The sequence below is a fragment of the Pristiophorus japonicus genome, chromosome 6 (genome assembly GCF_044704955.1).
Source record: "Pristiophorus japonicus isolate sPriJap1 chromosome 6, sPriJap1.hap1, whole genome shotgun sequence".
Lineage (NCBI taxonomy): Eukaryota > Metazoa > Chordata > Chondrichthyes > Pristiophoridae > Pristiophorus > Pristiophorus japonicus.
The window spans coordinates 13,252,586-13,270,803 of record NC_091982.1 but is presented as its reverse complement, the minus strand read 5'-3'; the positions used below and the strand labels follow the sequence as shown (position 1 = coordinate 13,270,803).

The 18,218-nt window shown below is 48.6% G+C and overlaps 1 protein-coding gene and 1 pseudogene across 1 annotated transcript in view; one reads left to right on the top strand and one right to left on the bottom strand.

Moving 5' to 3' along the window:
• The window catches only part of gdpd2 (glycerophosphodiester phosphodiesterase domain containing 2), a 186,576-nt gene extending 182,065 nt beyond the window's left edge, over positions 1 to 4,511 (bottom strand). Inside the window, exon 1 of the mRNA XM_070881987.1 lies at positions 4,433 to 4,511. The gene's annotated coding sequence lies outside the window, so the exon portion shown is untranslated. The remainder of the gene's footprint in view (positions 1 to 4,432) is intronic.
• An 11,884-nt stretch (positions 4,512 to 16,395) lies between these two features.
• Positions 16,396 to 17,025, top strand: LOC139266080 (UPF0193 protein EVG1 pseudogene; annotated as a pseudogene).
• Positions 17,026 to 18,218: the final 1,193 nt, after the last annotated feature.

The window sequence follows — 18,218 nt, the reverse complement described above, 5'->3', positions numbered from 1 at the left end:
TGAACTCCAACGAGTAAAGACCCAGTCTACTCAATCTATCATCATAAGGTAACCCCCTCATCTCCGGAATCAGCCTAGTGAATCGTCTCTGTACCCCCTCCAAAGCCAGTATATCCTTCCTTAAGTAAGGTGACCAAAACTGCACGCAGTACTCCAGGTGCGGCCTCATCAATACCCTGTACAGTTACAGCAGGACCTCCCTGCTTTTATACTCCATCCCTCTCGCAATGAAGGCCAACATTCCATTCGCCTTCCTGATTACCTGCTGCACCTGCAAACTAACTTTTTGGGATTCCTGCACAAGGACCCCCAGGTCCCTCTGTACCGCAGCATGTTGTAATTTCTCCCCATTCAAATAATATTCCCTTTTACTGTTTTTTTTTCCAAGATGGATGACCTCACACTTTCTGACATTGTATTCCATCTGCCAAACCATTCGCTTAATCTATCTAAATCTCTTTGCAGCCTCTCTGTGTCCTCTACACAACCCGCTTTCCCACTAATCTTTGTGTCATCTGCAAATTTTGTTACACTACACTCTGTCCCCTCTTCCAGGTCATCTATGTATATTCTCAGCAGGTCAAGCAGCATCTGTGGAGAGAAACAGAGTTAACGTTTCAGGTCTGTGACCCTTTGTCAGAAGTAGAAAAGTCAGCGATATAACAGGTTCTTAAGGAAGTGCAGGGGCAGGGAAAGGAGGAAGGGAGGAAAGAACAAAAAGGAAGATCTGTTTTAGGGTGGAAGGCAGAAGAGATTAAGAGACAAAAGGGATGATGGGCAAAAATGAAATGGTAGTGGAGCAAGTTAAGAAACAAAAGATGAGCCTAGATGGGGCGTGAATGGTGGTATCATCACAGCTGCCGTGTGAAAGAGAAAAAAAAGGGGGGTGTAAAAAAAAGGGGGAAAAATATGGGCAGAGGTTATGGTCTGATATTGTTGAACTCAATATTGAGTCCACAAGGCTGTAATTTCCGAAACGAAAGATGAGGTGCTGTTCCTCAAGCTTGCGTGAGCTTCATTGTAGCAGTGTATGAGGCCGAGGATGGAGAGATCAGAGTGGGAATGGAGTGGAGAATTAAAGCGACAGGCGACTGGAAGCTCGGGTCACGCTTGCGAACTGAACGAAGATGTTCTGCAAAGCGGTCACCCAATCTGCGTTTGATCTCCCCAATGTAGAGGCGACCACATCGTCAGCAGCGAATACAGTATACTAAATTGAAAGAAGTACAAGTAAATCGCTTGTTTCACCTGGAAGTAGTGTTTAGGGACCTGGACAGTGGGAAGGGAGGAGGTAAAAGGGCAGGTGTTGCAACCCTTGTGCTTGCACGGGAAGGTGCCATGGGAAGGGGAGGGGTTGCTGGGGGTGGTTGAGGAGTGGACCAGGGTGTCGCGGAGGGAATGGTTCCTTCGGAATGCTGAGAAGGGAGGGGTAGGGAAGATGTGTTTGGTGGTGGGATCACACTGAAGGTGGTGGAAATGGATGATCCGTTGAACGTGGAGGCCGGTGGGGTGAAAGATGAGGACAAGGGGGACCCTATCATGGTTCAAGGAGGGAGGGGAAGGGGTGAGAGTAGAAGTGCGGGAAATAGAACGGACATGGTCGAGGACCATATTAACCATGGTCGAGGGGAATCCTCGGTTGAGGAAAAAGGAAGGTATATCAGAGGCACTAGTGTGAAAGGTGGCATCGTCAGAACAGATGCGACAGAGGCGGAGAAACTGGGAGAATGGAATGGAGTCCTTACAAGATGTGGGGTGGGAGGAAGTGTCGTCCAGGTAGCTGTGTGAGTCAGTGGGCTTATAGTGAATGTTTGTCAATAGCCTATCCCCAGAAATGGAGACAGGAAAGTTGAGGAATGGAAGAGTCAGAGATGGACCATGTGAAGGTGAGGGAATGGTGGAAATTGGATGCAAAGTGAATGACATTTTCAAGTTCAGGGTGAGAGCAGGAGACGGCACTGATACAGTCATCAATGTATCGGGAAAGGAGGTGAGGGAGGGGACCCAAGTAGGACTGGAACAAAGAATGTTCCACATATCCCATGAAAAGGCAGGCATAGCTAGGACCCATGCGGGTTCCAATAGCAACACCTTTAATTTTGAGGAAGTGAGTGGAGTTAAAGGAGAAGTTGTTCAACGTGAGAACAAGTCCAGCCAGGCGGAGGAGGGTGTTGGTGGATGGGGACTAGTTGGACCTCAGCTCGAGGAAGATACGGAGCGCCCTCAGGCTATCCTGGTGGGGGATGGAAGTGTAGAGAAATTGAACGTCCAGAGTGAAAAGGAGGCGGTTGGGTCCAGGAAACTGGAAACTGTTAGAGTGGCGGAGGGCGTCGGAAGAATCGCGGATGTAGGTGGGAGGAGACTGGACAAGGGGAGAAAAATAGAGTGGAGAAAGGAAGGAATATGTTCCATGGGGCAAGAACAGGCTGAAACGATGGGTCTACCGGGGCAGTCCTGTTTGTGGATCTTGGGAAGGAGGAAGAAGCGGGCTGTGCAGAGTTGGGGAACTATGAGATTGGCGACTGTGGAGGGAAGATCTCCGGAGGAGATGAGGTCAGTGATGGTCTGGGAAAAGATGGCTTGATGTTCGGTAGTGGGGTCACGGTCCAGGGGGACTTTGGAGGAGGTGTCAGAGAGTTGGCGATCAGCCTCTGCAAGGGAGAGGTCGGTTCGTCAAACGACAACAGCACCACTCTTGTCAGCAGGTTAATGACAATATTGGGGTTGGATCTGAGCGAGCGAGTTCAGAGGGAGGTAGTTTGGATTGAGCGAGGGAGCAGAGAAATTGAGATGGCTGATATTCAGCTCAGTGAACCAAATCACAAGGTATAAAGTTATAATGGCCAATCAATGAGATCCAAAGAACTTAAGAAAGTAGAACCTGGAAAAATCTATTCATTTCATCCAGCTTACCCTGTGAAAGCCTGTAACAAATAAACTGCATTCACTGTGTTGTATGACAGTCTGTACAGCAAAACAATCGCTTTGCATATTTATTTATGTGTAGCTCCAAGTTTTTCAATTTAGACACGAGCCACTGGTTCTCTTCTGGATGAGCACAATGAACATTTACACAGTGATCCTATTGATTTATTTCATGAGTTAAGAACATTAGATTGGGTCTCTCTAGTCCCAACTTAAACTTTTTGCAATTAGCTTGGGGAATGGTTGTGCACAATACTTGAATTGGTACTTCACAGCAGACAGATACAGCAGTTCCTAAATTAGGTTTGTGCCACGTTTCATGGGTTCAATAAATATATGCGCAAATGTGAGGAATATACTCATCATTGCTGCGCTTTTGATAGTTGTTCATTTGCAACCATGTACATGGAACCTGAGTAACGGCATTGACTTGGTTAGTGACCTCGCTCAACTTTTCTGGCATCTGCGCTTTTACAGGAGAGTGACCTTCAGCCTGAAATAGGGCCATCCTCCATGGTGTAACCCCTTGGGGGGCAATACCTGCTGCTCATCAGCATCAAAGGAAATTAATTTGCACCCAAGCATCCACTGGGCTGATGTGAACAAATTAATCCACTTTCCTGCTGCATCACAACTTGTCCTTTTATTTGGAGTCGCAGTCCTTCAAGAGCTGCTCTCCCACTGGAATTTGCTCCCTCAGCCAAGTGAGCTACAGGCCAAACTCACTGGGCAAGCTTTTCAACTGCCTGTAGCCTTTTCAGAATAGGTGACAGGTCTTATATTGCAATATTCCTCCCCTCCACATACACACACACACGCATTGCGTGCACAGATGTCTCCACCCTAAGGCCATGTGTAGTTCCAGTTTTACCAGAATTCTAGAATTGGGGCTATGTCAGTAACAAGTGAAGGTTGAGATAATTTCAGACACATCCTGTGAATACTTGACCAGACATGAATGTCATGAATGTCATGTCTGCCAGATTCTTCCTATGCAATAAAAGTTGACACATTAAAGGATTAGGAAACAGTCCTTAATGTGTGAATCATAGAAACTTTTGTCATTTTTCATCGATAGGAGTGGGAAAGTCTAATTATTCATATAAAAATTGAGCTTCTGGGCTTTTATTCAAAAAAAATTGTCAACAAAATTGGTTTACCCAATGGTTCAGTTGATAAAGGCAGTGACCAGCTGAACCATAAAGATTATATAGATTCCAGTTTTTATCCCTGGTGTGTGCTGAGTGAGGCCAAGTGAGGGTTTCACTCCTGATCACTTCCAATAACGACTGCTGAACTGCATGTGTGTGAACATTGGGTGAGTACGGATTGGTCTTGGTGATGGATAATAGCCTGCGTATGTGTAATTATTAATAGATATCGATGACCCAAGATCGAGCAGTGATTCTTTTCCAAACAGAACGTTTGGAATCCGATCAATCGGACACTGAACGTCTGGAATTCTGCTTCGATACTCCAGCAACAAATTTGTAAATTATTTCTTTACCTCCGGACAGCAAGGTTACGTATTTGGGTGATTTCTGTTTCTTTAATTTAGTGCAGCAGGGCATCTAACGGCATTTGCTTGTGAAGCGCCTTGGGAACGTGCAAGGGAGACTCGGGTGTTCAGAAACCCTGATTTTAGTGGGAACGCAGCTAAGAAAGCTAGTTGTTCAACTGTTTTTGATGAAACGTCGTGATCAGCAACCGCAGCCTTAACTCAGCACAAACCAGAAATACAGCCTGCAGTGTTCAAGTGGACTGATTAGTTGAACCACTCCGTTCCAGAGTGGGACAAACACATAAATAATCCCCATTGTGCTGGAGAGGCTTTGTCCCTTTTCGGCTGTGAGTGTTCCCTGTGAGCATTGTTCCTGGCCAGGAGCACCTGAGGTTTTCTATGCTGCCGATGAGAAATGAATTGATAAGCTACCAGCAGCGGGGTCGGGTCCCGGCCGCACTAGACCCGCCAAGCTTGTCGCAGTGCAAACAGCAAGCCTGCAGGTAAACTGTTGGGTCTGTTGAGGAGAACTGTTGAAGAAAACAGTAAGCGACACTTCCTGTCAGAAGGTGGGTGTTTATTATTTTTTTTGTCTTGTGTAGTGTGTGTGTGTGTGTGTGTGTGCCTGGAGTGGCACAACGTCTTTTTACCTGATTGGTCGCAAGAAAGCGATCTTGGAACCTGCAACGAGATAATGTGTAGCTATGAGGTATGGGGAGCTGTATTGAGAGACAGGGTCTGTGAAGGAACACCGTCTTAAGCCCCACATGGCTGGCTGAGTTCTCCCAACTCAGTAGAGTTAAGTTGATCTAAGAGTGTTCAAGAGACTATAAAATACAGAACCGCGCCTGTGTGCAGCACCCGTCTGTTAACGGAAATCTCTCTGGGCTGTTTTTTTATAACTGAACAGTTTTTAGATTTCACCCATCCAGACAGACGGAGTGTCGGCCGAAGGAACCCTGGGAGTGATTAGATCGGTGTGACAATCTGAATTGGATTCGTAAACAGCAATCTGCAATCATTTCTGTCGTAGTAAAAGGTGATAAAACATTGAGTACATTGGTGGAAGAAGGGTATCCCACAACCAGCCAACCTCCTGTGCCTGGCCAGCAGCCTTTTAAGTGCTATTTCAGCCGTTTATTACCCTTTCAGCCGTTTATTAATCAGCAAAACAGGGTTCGGTGCCTATGCTCACTGAACCTGTGGAGGGACAATCACTTAAATAGAAGAACAGTTTGTGTTGAATTTATGGTCCTTGTTTTGAGGCGGTCAGCTTGTTCCACTTAAGTTTGTTCCTGTTGGCTAACAGTTGCCGAATTATATATATTGTAACATTTTAATGTAACATTCGGGTACCGAATGTACTGGGTGTAGTCATTTCTTCATACAGTCGAAACTTGTGTTTTTTTCTCTGGTTTTGTGCCTTTCCCAGGTGACTAATAGAAACATAGAAAATAGGTGCAGGAGTAGGCCATTCGACCCTTCGAGCCTGCACCACCATTCAATAAAATCATGGCTGATCATTCACCTCAGTACCCATTTCCTGCTTTCTCTCCATACTCCTTGATCCCCCAGCCGTAAGGGCCATATCTAACTCCCTCTAACACCACACAAGTGCCAGGCAATGACGATCTAAAACAATCGAGAGTCCAACCATCGCCCCTTGACATTCAACGGCATTACTATCGCTGAATACTCCACCATCAACATCCTGGGGGTCACCATTGACTGGACCAGCCACATAAATAATGTGGCAACAAGAGCAGGTCAGAGGCTGGGTATTCTGCGGCGAGTGTCTCACCTCGTGACTCTCCAAAGCCTTCCCACCATCTACAAGGCACAAGTCAGGAGTGTGATGGAATACTCTCCACTTGTCTGGATGAGTGCAGCTCCAACAACACTCAAGAAACTCAACACCATCCAGGACAAAGCAGCCCGCTTGATTGGCACCCCATCCACCACCTTAAACATTCACTCCGTCCATCACCGACGAACTGTGGCTGCAGTGTGTACCATCTACAAGATGCGCTGCAGCCATCTTGGTTAATCCTTGCCACTGGACCAAGACCTTGCTCTGTCAAGCCCGTGCGGTGGCTGGTGTGCAACGGCCACACCACATTAAAAAATCTACGCACAGGCATCTTCCACCCTTTAACGTGTAGCTTCGGACCTGAAATATTAGGTCCTTCATTGAAACACCTGTGAACTCATCCCTTTTTGGCGTGGCAGCAAGTTATCCTCGATACGAGGGACCGCCTATGATGATGTTGATGATGATGCACTGCAGCAACTCGCCAAGGATTGTTCGGCAGCATCTCCCAAACCGGCAACCTCTAGCACCTAGAAGGACAACACCAGCAGGCGCATGGGAACACCACCACCTCCACGTTCCCCTCCAAGTCACACACCATCCTGACTTGGAACTATATCGTTGTTCCTTCATCGTCAGTGGATCAAAATCCCACAACTCCCTCCCCAACAGCACTGTGGGAGTACCTTCACCACACGGACTGCAGCGGTTCAAGAAGGCGGCTCACCACCATCTTCTCAAGGGCAAGTAGGGATGGGCAATAAATGCTGGTTTGGCCAGTGACGCCCACGTCCCATGAACGAATTTAAAAAAAAGTATTTCCAGCATTTTCTGCCCTCATTTGCTTCAAACATAATTGGCAGAGCTGCTGCCTTGTGGGCCCTCACTGGGAGCAGGCAGGGCAGGTTCTGCGGGACTCAAGTTAATGGCAGCAGAACCTGCTGTTTTAGTTGTGAACATTAAACAAGTGCCCCCTGATTAAAGGGGAGGTCACACTTCAAAAACCTATCAAGTGCCCCCTTGTTTTTTTTGATGGCACTAGAAACACAAATTCTACAAGTGCCCCCTGGCTAAAAGGGGTGGGGCACTAAAACCAACAAACATAGACAAATTAAACTTTAAACATTAAGGATCAAATTAAAGTTTGGTTGCCGGGGGTGATGATGCACTCCAGTCCCTCCGGCGCCCACCTCTCACGGAAGGCCACCGAGCGTACCGGTGGACACCGCGTGCTCCATCTCCAAGGACACCCTGGCCCGGATGTAACCACAGAAGAGAGGTAGACAGTCGGGCTGAACGACCCCCTCGACCGTCCGCTGCCTGGACCGGGTGATGGCCCCCTTGGTCATGCCCAGGAGCAGTCCTACAAGGAGGCCTTCCAACCTTCCTGCTCCCCTCCGCACAGGGTGCCCAAAGATCAGGAGTGTGGGACTGAAGTGCAACCAGAATTTGAGGAGCAGCCCCTTCAAATATTGGAAGAGGGGCTACAACCTCGCACACTCAGTATACACATGGAACACGGACTCCTCTAGACTGCAGAAATTACAAGCGGTGTGGGAGCCCGTGAACCGACTTAAAAACTTATTGCACGGGACTGTTCCATGCAACACCCTCCAGGCCAAGTCCCCAATAAATGGAGGGAGGACTTCTGCATTGAGAGCACTCCATTGAGGACCCCTGCCTCCTCCGGATGGCAAGATGGTGCGCCATGGCGTGTCCGGACGGCAGACGAGGATGGCAACGTGGAGAGTGTGCAGAAGCAGCCCGTACAGGAATCCCCTCCGTGCAGAAGTTATGAGGCGCCAGATCCCGAGGGAGGTTTCGGGGCTTGGCACCGATGAGCCTGCTGGTCTACAACTGCAGTTGTGGAATGAGAGACTCGTGAATCTCATGAAGCGGCAGATCAACATGGACCATCACAAGTGAAACGCTTGATGAATCCAGGTCCATGTTATTGCATATATTATATAAATTCCTCACAACAAGATCAGTCCCCTCCCTTACAATCAGCAGAGTCGAGGTTCATCCCATGATGAGAACATAGCAACATACGAACATAAGAAATAGGGCAACCAGCACCTCAAGCTTGCTCCGCCATTCCACAAGATCATGGCGGATTATCATCCCTTCATTTGGTTGCACCTGAGCTTCTGTATCATTTTGATACACCTCAGTTTCTGTGTCATCTGTGCCTTGCACAGTGCCAGACGGGCCAGGAGATGGAGACACTGAGCTGCCTCTACTGACTCCCAGCAAGACAGCGACCATTTCCTCTTGCTCCGGTGCACCTTTCAATGTGCCGACATCACCGCCTGTCATGGTGCACTCTTTGGCCATTAGTGCCGTTTTACCCCTGGCAGATCACACAGACTACATGGCTGCAAGTGGGCAGGGATTATGTAGGAAGTGTAAACAGGCCGATGTAACATGCGTTTTTCCTCTGCACATGAGTGCGGACCCGAGCCATTCAATAATTTTCCACATTTTCCCTCTCTTTTCTTTTCTCTTTCTCCCTCCCTGACCGTTGTCCCATGTCATCATGCCTCCTTTCATCTCTCCTCTCTCGGACACTCTGCCCTCCCAAATCCCGACCCTAATCCTTCATTTCTCGTCGACCTTCCTACTTTCCTGCCGCTATCCCAGGCTTGACTCCCTCCTAGCTAACCCTACATCTGCCCTCTGCGCCTCTCTGGGCATCCTACGAAGGGCCCATCGCGGCACTCATCGCTGCCTCCTTACAAGCAGCAACCCCAACAGTCCCATCCCACTCTCTCGCCGACCTTCCAGCCCAGTGCGCCCACTGGGGGCATTAGCTTGCCAATCTCCTCCCCATCCAACTCACCCGCTCCCCCTGCAGCGCTGACCCTGTGGACACAGGCAGTGGGGCAGCCATCACCGACCCTCTCCACATCTCCCTCCAGAACATCCATTCGTTTGCGCTTCCCATCCATGAGTTTATTGTGGATGATGGCATCAACATCATGGCCCTGACGGAAACTTGGTTGAAGGGCAATGACACCTTACCGTTAAATGAAGCCTCCCCGCCCGGCTACACCTTCCACCACTTGCTCCACCCAGACCGCCGTGGTGGCGGTGTGGCTCTCATCACCAAACCACACCTTGGTCTGTCCCCCTACTCCCCGGCACTTTCTCCTCCTTTGAGCATCTCACCTTATCCCACCCCTCTCACCTCTCACTTAAAATGGCAGATGAAGTATAAGTATAATGTGGATAAATGTGAGGTTATCCACTTTGGTGGTAAAAACAGAGAGACAGACTATTATCTGAATGGTGACAGATTAGGAAAAGGGGAGGTGCAAAGAGACCTGGGTGTCATGGTACATCAGTCATTGAAGGTTGGCATGCAGGTACAGCAGGCGGTTAAGAAAGCAAATGGCATGTTGGCCTTCATAGCGAGGGGATTTGAGTACAAGGGCAGGGAGGTGTTGCTACAATTGTACAGGGCCTTGGTGAGGCCACACCTGGAGTATTGTGTACAGTTTTGGTCTCCTAACCTGAGGAAGGACATTCTTGCTATTGAGGGAGTGCAGCGAAGGTTCACCAGACTGATTCCCGGGATGGCGGGACTGACCTATCAAGAAAGACTGGATCAACTGGGCTTGTATTCACTGGAGTTCAGAAGAATGAGAGGGGACCTCATAGAAACGTTTAAAATTCTGACGGGGTTAGACAGGTTAGATGCAGGAAGAATGTTCCCAATGTTGGGGAAGTCCAGAACCAGGGGACACAGTCTAAGGATAAGGGGGAAGCCATTTAGGACCGAGATGAGGAGGAATTTCTTCACCCAGAGAGTGGTGAACCTGTGGAATTCTCTACCACAGAAAGTTGTTGAGACCAATTCACTAAATATATTCAAAAAGGAGTTAGATGAAGTCCTTACTACTAGGGGAATCAAGGGGTATGGTGAGAAAGCAGGAATGGGGTACTGAAGTTGCATGTTCAGCCATGAACTCATTGAATGGCGGTGCAGGCTAGAAGGGCCGAATGGCCTACTCCTGCACCTATTTTCTATGTTTCTATGTTTCTAAAATTCTCATTCCCTACTGCCCACCCAAGGACCATAAAAAATTTAGTTCCAGATATATCTTCACTACTTTCCTCCCTCTGCCTCTGCACCGAACGACTTCTCATCCTCAGTGATTTCAATCTCCATCTAAATTCATCACGCTCTCTCTCCTCTGAGTTCACTACCCACCTATACTCCCTTAATCTCTCCCTCCATGTAAAATCACCAACTTATATTCACAGCCACCTCCTTGACCTGGCCAACTCTTGTGGCCTCGCTACTCCCATTGTGTCAATCACAGATAATGCCATGTGGCCACTGCCTCGTATCGCTCCACATCTTCCCTTTCACCCCTCCCCTCAACCCTACCTCCTTCTGTGTCTGCCCCTGGAAAGAAATCTCTGCCGACTCTCTTGAAGCTGCACATGAACACCCATCTGTCCAGCCTTTGGCCCTCCATTCACCAGGACATTTCTGCAGCCACCGATCTGCTCAATCGCATCCTCACCACCACCTTTGATGCCCGAATCCCTGTTAAAACAATTACTCTCTCTCACCCTGGCTGTTCCCTCTGGTACAGCCCTGATCTTGCTCCCTTAAGTCCAAGGGACGCAGACTTGAATAGATATGACGGACAGCTGGTTTAACTATTCACCGCCAGATCTGGCTGTACCACTCTCGTCTGCCAAAATTGCTCACTACTCCAGAATCAGTCTGAAATGTAAAGATAAACCCCAGTTTCTATTCTCCAATGCAAACCGACTTTTTAAACCCCTCTCTCCAGTCTCCACCCTCACCTCCGACAATACGTGTGAGGGGCTCATGGACTTCTTTGTCTCTAAGATCGAGACTGTCATGTATGTACCCACAATGTAACACCACTGTATTACTGTCTACGCTCAACCTAGATGCACACCTTGACCACAGGCGGTGAACTTGTGGGTGACACTCCTTACCTGATCACACAGGTATAAAAAGGGAGGCCCCATGCAGGGTCATTGTCTTTGGAGTCCTGTGAATAAAGAGTTAAGGTCACAGAGTGATCTTGTCCCCAGAATGTGCCTCGTGTGGTTTCATACTATAGAGTAAGGACTTTACATTGGCGACGCGAAACGGGAATTCACGACCCACGAGAATGGCCACCGGTAGCACAGAGGAATGGTAATGTGTTGGGGAAGACTGGGACGATTTTGTCGAGAGCTTCGTTATGAAAGAATGGCTGGGGGATGCAGCGACCGACAAGCGAAGGGCTCATCTTTTGACCAGCTGCGGGCCAAAGACTTACGCGCTCATGAAGGACTTACTAGCACCTGAAAAATCGGCGGACAAAACCTTTGAAGAACTTAGAAAATTGATCAGGGAGCATCTCAAACCGGCGAGTAGCATACATATGGCCCAACACAGATTATACACCCACCGACGTCATGAGGGACAGAGCATACCGGGCTTTGTAGCGGACCTCCCGCGTTTGGCCAGCCTCTGTAAGTTCACAGATGCCTGCAGGGGGGAGATGCTAAGGGACTTCTTTATCGAGGGCATCGGTCATGCGGGAATTTTCCGCAAATTAATTGAGACCAAGGATTTGACTTTGGAAGCGGTGGCGTTGATGGCTCAAACTTTCATGGCGGGGGAAGAAGAGACGAAAATAATATACGTGCGCAATTCTGCTTCTAACGCGGCAATGGATCAGGGAGTCAACATCATCAATGCGACTCAGAGCCCTGCAGGCAGGCAGGGGCAGTCCAACACTCCCCAGGCAGCAATAGACCCCAGAATAGGACTTCAACAGAGACAATGGCAGGCTGAACAGACATTCACGCCATCACAGTGGACAATGCGGCCCAGGATGGGGCCATTGACACCCACCAATAGGGTACTTAAGAGCAGTCAAAGGGACAGTCAGCGCAAAATGCCTGGCCATAGTCCCTTTGTCCCCAACATTGGAAACTTTAACTCATGTTGGAGGTGTGGGGAAAACACTCAGCGAGATCATGCAGATTTCAACAGTTTGTCTGCAGGAACTGCAATCTCAGTGGCCACTTAGCTCGAATGTGCAGGAAGCCTGCAACCAGACTAATATATGAGGTGGATGGACCAGAACAGGATTCTTTGAGGCAGGATGACTTTTGGGGCAAATCTATGGACGCCGAGGTTCAGCGGGTCCATGTGGCGAATATTAACAGTTCATACACCAAAACGCCACCAATGATGATGAGGGTTTTATTAAACAGTATCCCAGTACGCATGGAGCTGGACACTGGGGGCCAGCCAATCACTCATGGATGTTCAGCAATTTGAGAAGCTATGGCAACTTAAAGCCAATAGATCCAAATTAGCACGTATTGAGACACAATTACGAACTTACACTAAAGAAATCATTCCGGTGCTAGGCAGTGCAATGTTGGCTGTCACACACAATGGGTTAGTGAATCGGCTGCCGCTCTGGATTGTCCCGGGCAATGGTCCCGCACTGTTGGGGAGGAGCTGGTTAGCCGAGATGAACTGGAAATGGGGGGGGATGTACACGCAATGTCATCCGTGGAGCGAAGTTTGTGCTCACAAGTCCTACAACAATTCAATTCACTATTCCAATCTGGCGTCGGGACTTTAAATGGCACTAAAGTAGTGATACACATCACCCCGGACGCCAGGCCAGTGCACCACAAAGCCAGAGCAGTGTCGAATGTGATGCGGGAAAAGATCAAGAGCGAATTGGAACGGTTGTTGAGAGAGGGGCATCATCTCGCCTGTTGAATTCAGTGACTGGGCGAGCCCCATCGTTCCCGTCCTAAAAGTGGATGGCTCTGTCAGGATCTGTGGCATCTACAAGGCCACCATCAGTCGGGTGTCTCTACAAGATCAATACCCGGTCCCGAGAGCGGAGGACCTTTTCGCCACGCTGGCAGGTGGCAAGCTGTTCACCAAGTTGGACCTCACTTCAGTCTATATGACCCAGGAACTGGCTGACGAATCTAAACTACTGACCACCATCATGAGAACATGAGAACATAAGAATTAGGAACAGGAGTAGGCCATCGAGCCCCTCGAGCCTGCTCCGCCATTCAAAAAGATCATGGCTGATCTGGCCATGGACTCAGCTCCACTTACCCGCCCGCTCCCCATAACCCTTAATTCCCTTATTGGTTAAAAATCTATCTATCTGTGATTTGAATACATTCAATGAGCTAACCTCAACTGCTTCCTTGGGCAGAGAATTCCACAGATTCACAACCCTCTGGGAAAAGAAATTCCTTCTCAACTCGGTTTTAAATTGGCTCCCCCGAAGTTTGAGGCTGTGCCCCCTAGTTCTAGTCTCCCCGACCAGTGGAAACAACCTCTCTGCCTCTATCTTATCGATCCCGTCCATTATTTTAAATGTTTCTATAAGATCACCCCTCATCCTTCTGAACTCCAACGAGCAAAGACCCAGTCTACTCAATCTATCATCATAAGGTAACCCCCTCATCTCCGGAATCAGCCAAGTGAATCGTCTCTCTACCCCTTCCAAAGCTAGTTTATCCTTCCTTAAGTAAGGTGACCAAAACTGCACGCAGTACTCCAGTGCGGCCTCACCAATACCCTGTACAGTTGCAGCAGGACCTCCCTGCTTTTGTACTCCATCCCTCTCGCAATGAAGGCCAACATTCCATTCGCCTTCCTGATTACCTGCTGCACCTGCAAACTAATTTTTTGGGATTCATGCACAAGGACCCCCAGGTCCCTCTGTACCGCAGCATGTTGCAATTTCTCCCCATTCAAATAATATTCCCTTTTACTGTTTTTTTTTCCAAGGTGGATGGCCTCACATTTTCCGACATTGTATTCCATCTGCCAAACCTTAGCCCATTCGCTTAACCTATCTAAATCTCTTCGCAGCCTCTCTGTGTCCTCTACACAACCCGCTTTCCCACTAATCTTTGTATCATCTGCAAATTTTGTTACACGACATTCTGTCCCCTCTTCCAGGTCATCTATGTATATTGTAAACAGTTGTGGTCCCAGCACCGATCCCTGTGGCATACCACTAACCACCGATTTCCAACCCGAAAAGGACCCATTTATCCCGACTCTCTGCTTTCTGTTAGCCAGCCAATATTCGATCCATGCTAATACATTTCCTCTGACTCCGCGTACCTTTATCTTCTGCAGTAACCTTTTGTGTGGCACCTTATCGAATGCCTTTTGGAAATCTAAATACATCAGATCCATCGGTACACCTCTATCCACCATGCTCGTTATATCCTCAAAAAATTCCAGTAAATTAGTTAAACATGATTTCTCCTTCATGAATCCATGTTGCGTCTGCTTGATTGCACTATTCCTATCTAGATGTCCCACTATTTCTTCCTTAATGATAGCTTCAAGCATTTTCCCCACTACAGATATTAAACTAACTGGCCTATCGTTACCTGCCTTTTGTCTGCCCCCTTTTTTAAACAGAGGCGTTACATTAGCTGCTTTCCAATCCGCTGGTACCTCCCCAGAGTCCAGAGAATTTTGGTAGATTATAACGAATGCATCTGCTATAACTTCTGCCATCTCTTTTAATACCCTGGGATGCATTTCATCAGGACCAGGGGACTTGTCTACCTTGAGTCCCATTAGCCTGTCCAGCACTAGCTCCCTAGTGATAGTGATTGTCTCAAGGTCCTTCCTTCCCACATTCCCATGACCAGCAATTTCTGGCATGGTTTTTGTGTCTTCCACTGTGAAGACCGAAGCAAAATAATTGTTTAAGGTCTCAGCCATTTCCACATTTCCCATTATTAAATCCCCCTTCTCATCTTCTAAGGGACCAACATTTACTTTAGTCACTCTCTTCCGTTTTATATATCTGTAAAAGCTTTTACTATCTGTTTTTATGTTTTGCTCAAGTTTATTTTCGTAATCTATCTTTCCTTTTTTTATTGCTTTCTTAGTCATTCTTTGCTGTTGTTTAAAATTTTCCCAATCTTCTAGTTTCCCACTAACCTTGTCCACCTTATACGCATTGGTTTTTAATTTGATACTCTCCTTTATTTCCTTGGTTATCCACTGCTGGTTATCCCTTCTCTTACCGCCCTTCTTTTTCACTGGAATATATTTCTGTTGAGCACTCTGAAAGAGCTCCTTAAAAGTCCTCCACTGTTCCTCAATTGTGTCACCGTTTAGTCTGTGCTCCCCGTCTACTTTAGCTAACTTTGCCCTCATCCCACTGTAGTCCCCTTTGTTTAAGCATAGAACGCTCGTTTGAGACACAACTTCCTCACCCTCAATCTGTATTACAAGTTCAACTATACTGTGATCACTCATTCCGAGAGGATCTTTTACGAGGAGATCATTTATTATTCCTGTCTCATTACACAGGACCAGATCTAAGATAGCTTGCTCCCTTGTAGGTTCCTGTAACATACTGTTCTAAGAAACAATCCCGTATGCATTCTATGAATTCCTCCTCCAGGCTACCCCGTGCGATTTGATTTGACCAATCGATATGTAGGTTAAAACCCCCATGATTACTGCTGTTCCTTTTTCACATGCCTCTATTATTCCCTTGATTATTGTCCGCCCCACCATGAAGTTATTATTTGGGGGCCTATAAACTACGCCCACCAGTGACTTTATCCCCTTACTATCTCTAATCTCCACCCACAATGATTCAACATTTTGTTCATTAGAGCCAATATCATCTCTCAGAACTGCCCTGATATCATCCTTTATTAACAGAGCGACCCCACCTCCTTTCCCTTCTTGTCTATCCTTCTGAATTGTCAGATACCCCTGTATGTTTAATTCCCAGTCTTGGCCACCCTGCAACCACGTTTCTGTAATGGCCACCAAATCATACCCATTTGTAATGATTTGTGCCGTCAACTCATTTACTTTATTTCGAATGCTGCGCGCGTTTAGGTAGAGTGTTTTAATACTCGTTTTTAAACCATGATTTTTAGTTTTGACCCCTCCTGCAGCCCCTTTATATTCATACATATTGACCGGACGGTCCGCACCGCAGGCACACCGCCCCCCCGGGGCTGTCCGCTGTGTCGCGGGGCGCCTCACCGAGCCCCAGCCTGTGTCTGTGTTGGTTCCAGAAGCAGATTTTGCGGCTCCAGCGGCAGCGGCTGAGCGATCGGACACACCGCGGGCCGGGCAATGTCCGGCGTCCGGGGAAGCGGCAACATGCAAAGTGGCGTGGGATGGTGGAGCGGCCCCAGAGCGTCCTACAGCACCCAGACCCGGGGACATCGTGAGAGTGATGATGCAGGAATCCAAACTGAATCAATTCCAACAGAGGCAGCTTAACAGAAGTCTTCCTGGGGGGGGGGGCAAAGCCTTTCCTGTGAGCTGCAACCCCATCTCCAGCCAGATGTCAGCACCCCCTCCTCTGCCATCAGCCCCGTCTCTCCCAAGTTCGCCCCTCCTCCAAACCACACCTGCGGCCTGCAGATCGCTGCCGTGCTGGAGACGCATACCAACGGGAAAGGTTTCGACCATGACCAACAAGGAACTTGGAGAAAGAAAAGCAGCGCCTGCAGAATATCATGGCCACTGGGAAGGACGTGCCCGAGGCCAATCAGAGGCAAAAGGCCCAGGAAGGAGCAACACGAAGCACCAGAAATCGACCGGTTCGAAGAGTTGTGTAACGAGATTGAAGAGAGATGAGAGTTTCTGGAGCAGATGGAAGCTGTCGGCCGAGGAAAGGATTTCCGAGCAATTATTCAAACTGAAATCTCCCAGATGCTGCCTGAGCATTTTCTGTTTTTATTACTGAGATCACAGTGACAGTTTAAAGGAAAAGAACAACGACTTGCATTTAAATAGCGCCTTTCACAGCCTCGGAACATCCTAAAATGTTCTGCAGCCAATAAGTACTTTTGACGTTTCGCCACATTTGTAATGTAGGTAACACAGCAGCCAATATGCAAGGTCCACAAACAAGTATGTAATAATGACCACATATTGTATTTTAGGTGTTGGTGAAGGGATAAATGCTGACATGGACACGGCGGAGAAATCCCCTGTTCTTCTTTGAAATAGTGCCATTGGATTTTTTAGGTCCACCTGAGAGGGCATATGTCTCATCCGAGAGACGGCCCCTCCGACAGTGCGGCGCTCCCTCAGTACTGCCCCTCCGACAGTGCGGCGCTCCCTCAGTACCGCCCCTCCGACAGTGCGGCTCTCCCTCAGTACTGCCCCTCCGACAGTGCGGCTCTCCCTCAGTACTGCCCCTCCGACAATGCGGCGCTCCCTCAGTACCGCCCCTCCGACAGTGCGGCGCTCCCTCAGTACCGCCCCTCCGACAGTGCGGCTCTCCCTCAGTACTGCCCCTCCGACAGTGCGGCTCTCCCTCAGTACTGCCCCTCCGACAGTGCGGCGCTCCCTCAGTACCGCCCCTCCGATAGTGCGGCGCTCCCTCAGTACCGCCCCTCCGACAGTGCGGCTCTCCCTCAGTACTGCCCCTCCGACAGTGCGGCGCTCCCTCAGTACCGCCCCTCCGACAGTGCGGCTCTCCCTCAGTACTGCCCCTCCGACAGTGCGGCTCTCCCTCAGTACTGCCCCTCCGACAGTGCGGCGCTCCCTCAGTACTGCCCCTCCGACAGTGCGCCGCTCCCTCAGTACTGCATTGGATTGTCAGCCTTGATTATTATGCTTATCCCAGCCTCTCCCAGGAGATCACATGGCTCCAGTTGGGGTGGAGTGTAGAATGTTTTAGTATAAGGGGTGTCGCAGTTGTGGTGAGGTGGATTGGTTGGGCTGGGTGCTCTTTGCCTTTCCCTCATTGTTCATAGGTTTATATGTTACCTTTTGGGCTGCTGACCAAGGGCCGTGCGGTTCTTTGTCGGCCGGCACGGACACGATGGGCCAGAATGGCCTCCTTCTGCGCTGTAAATTTCTATGTTTCTATGTTTCTATGTCCCTTCCTATCACCTTGTGGTTTACACTTACCCCAGTGTTACTCTGCTCTGTTGCCTCCT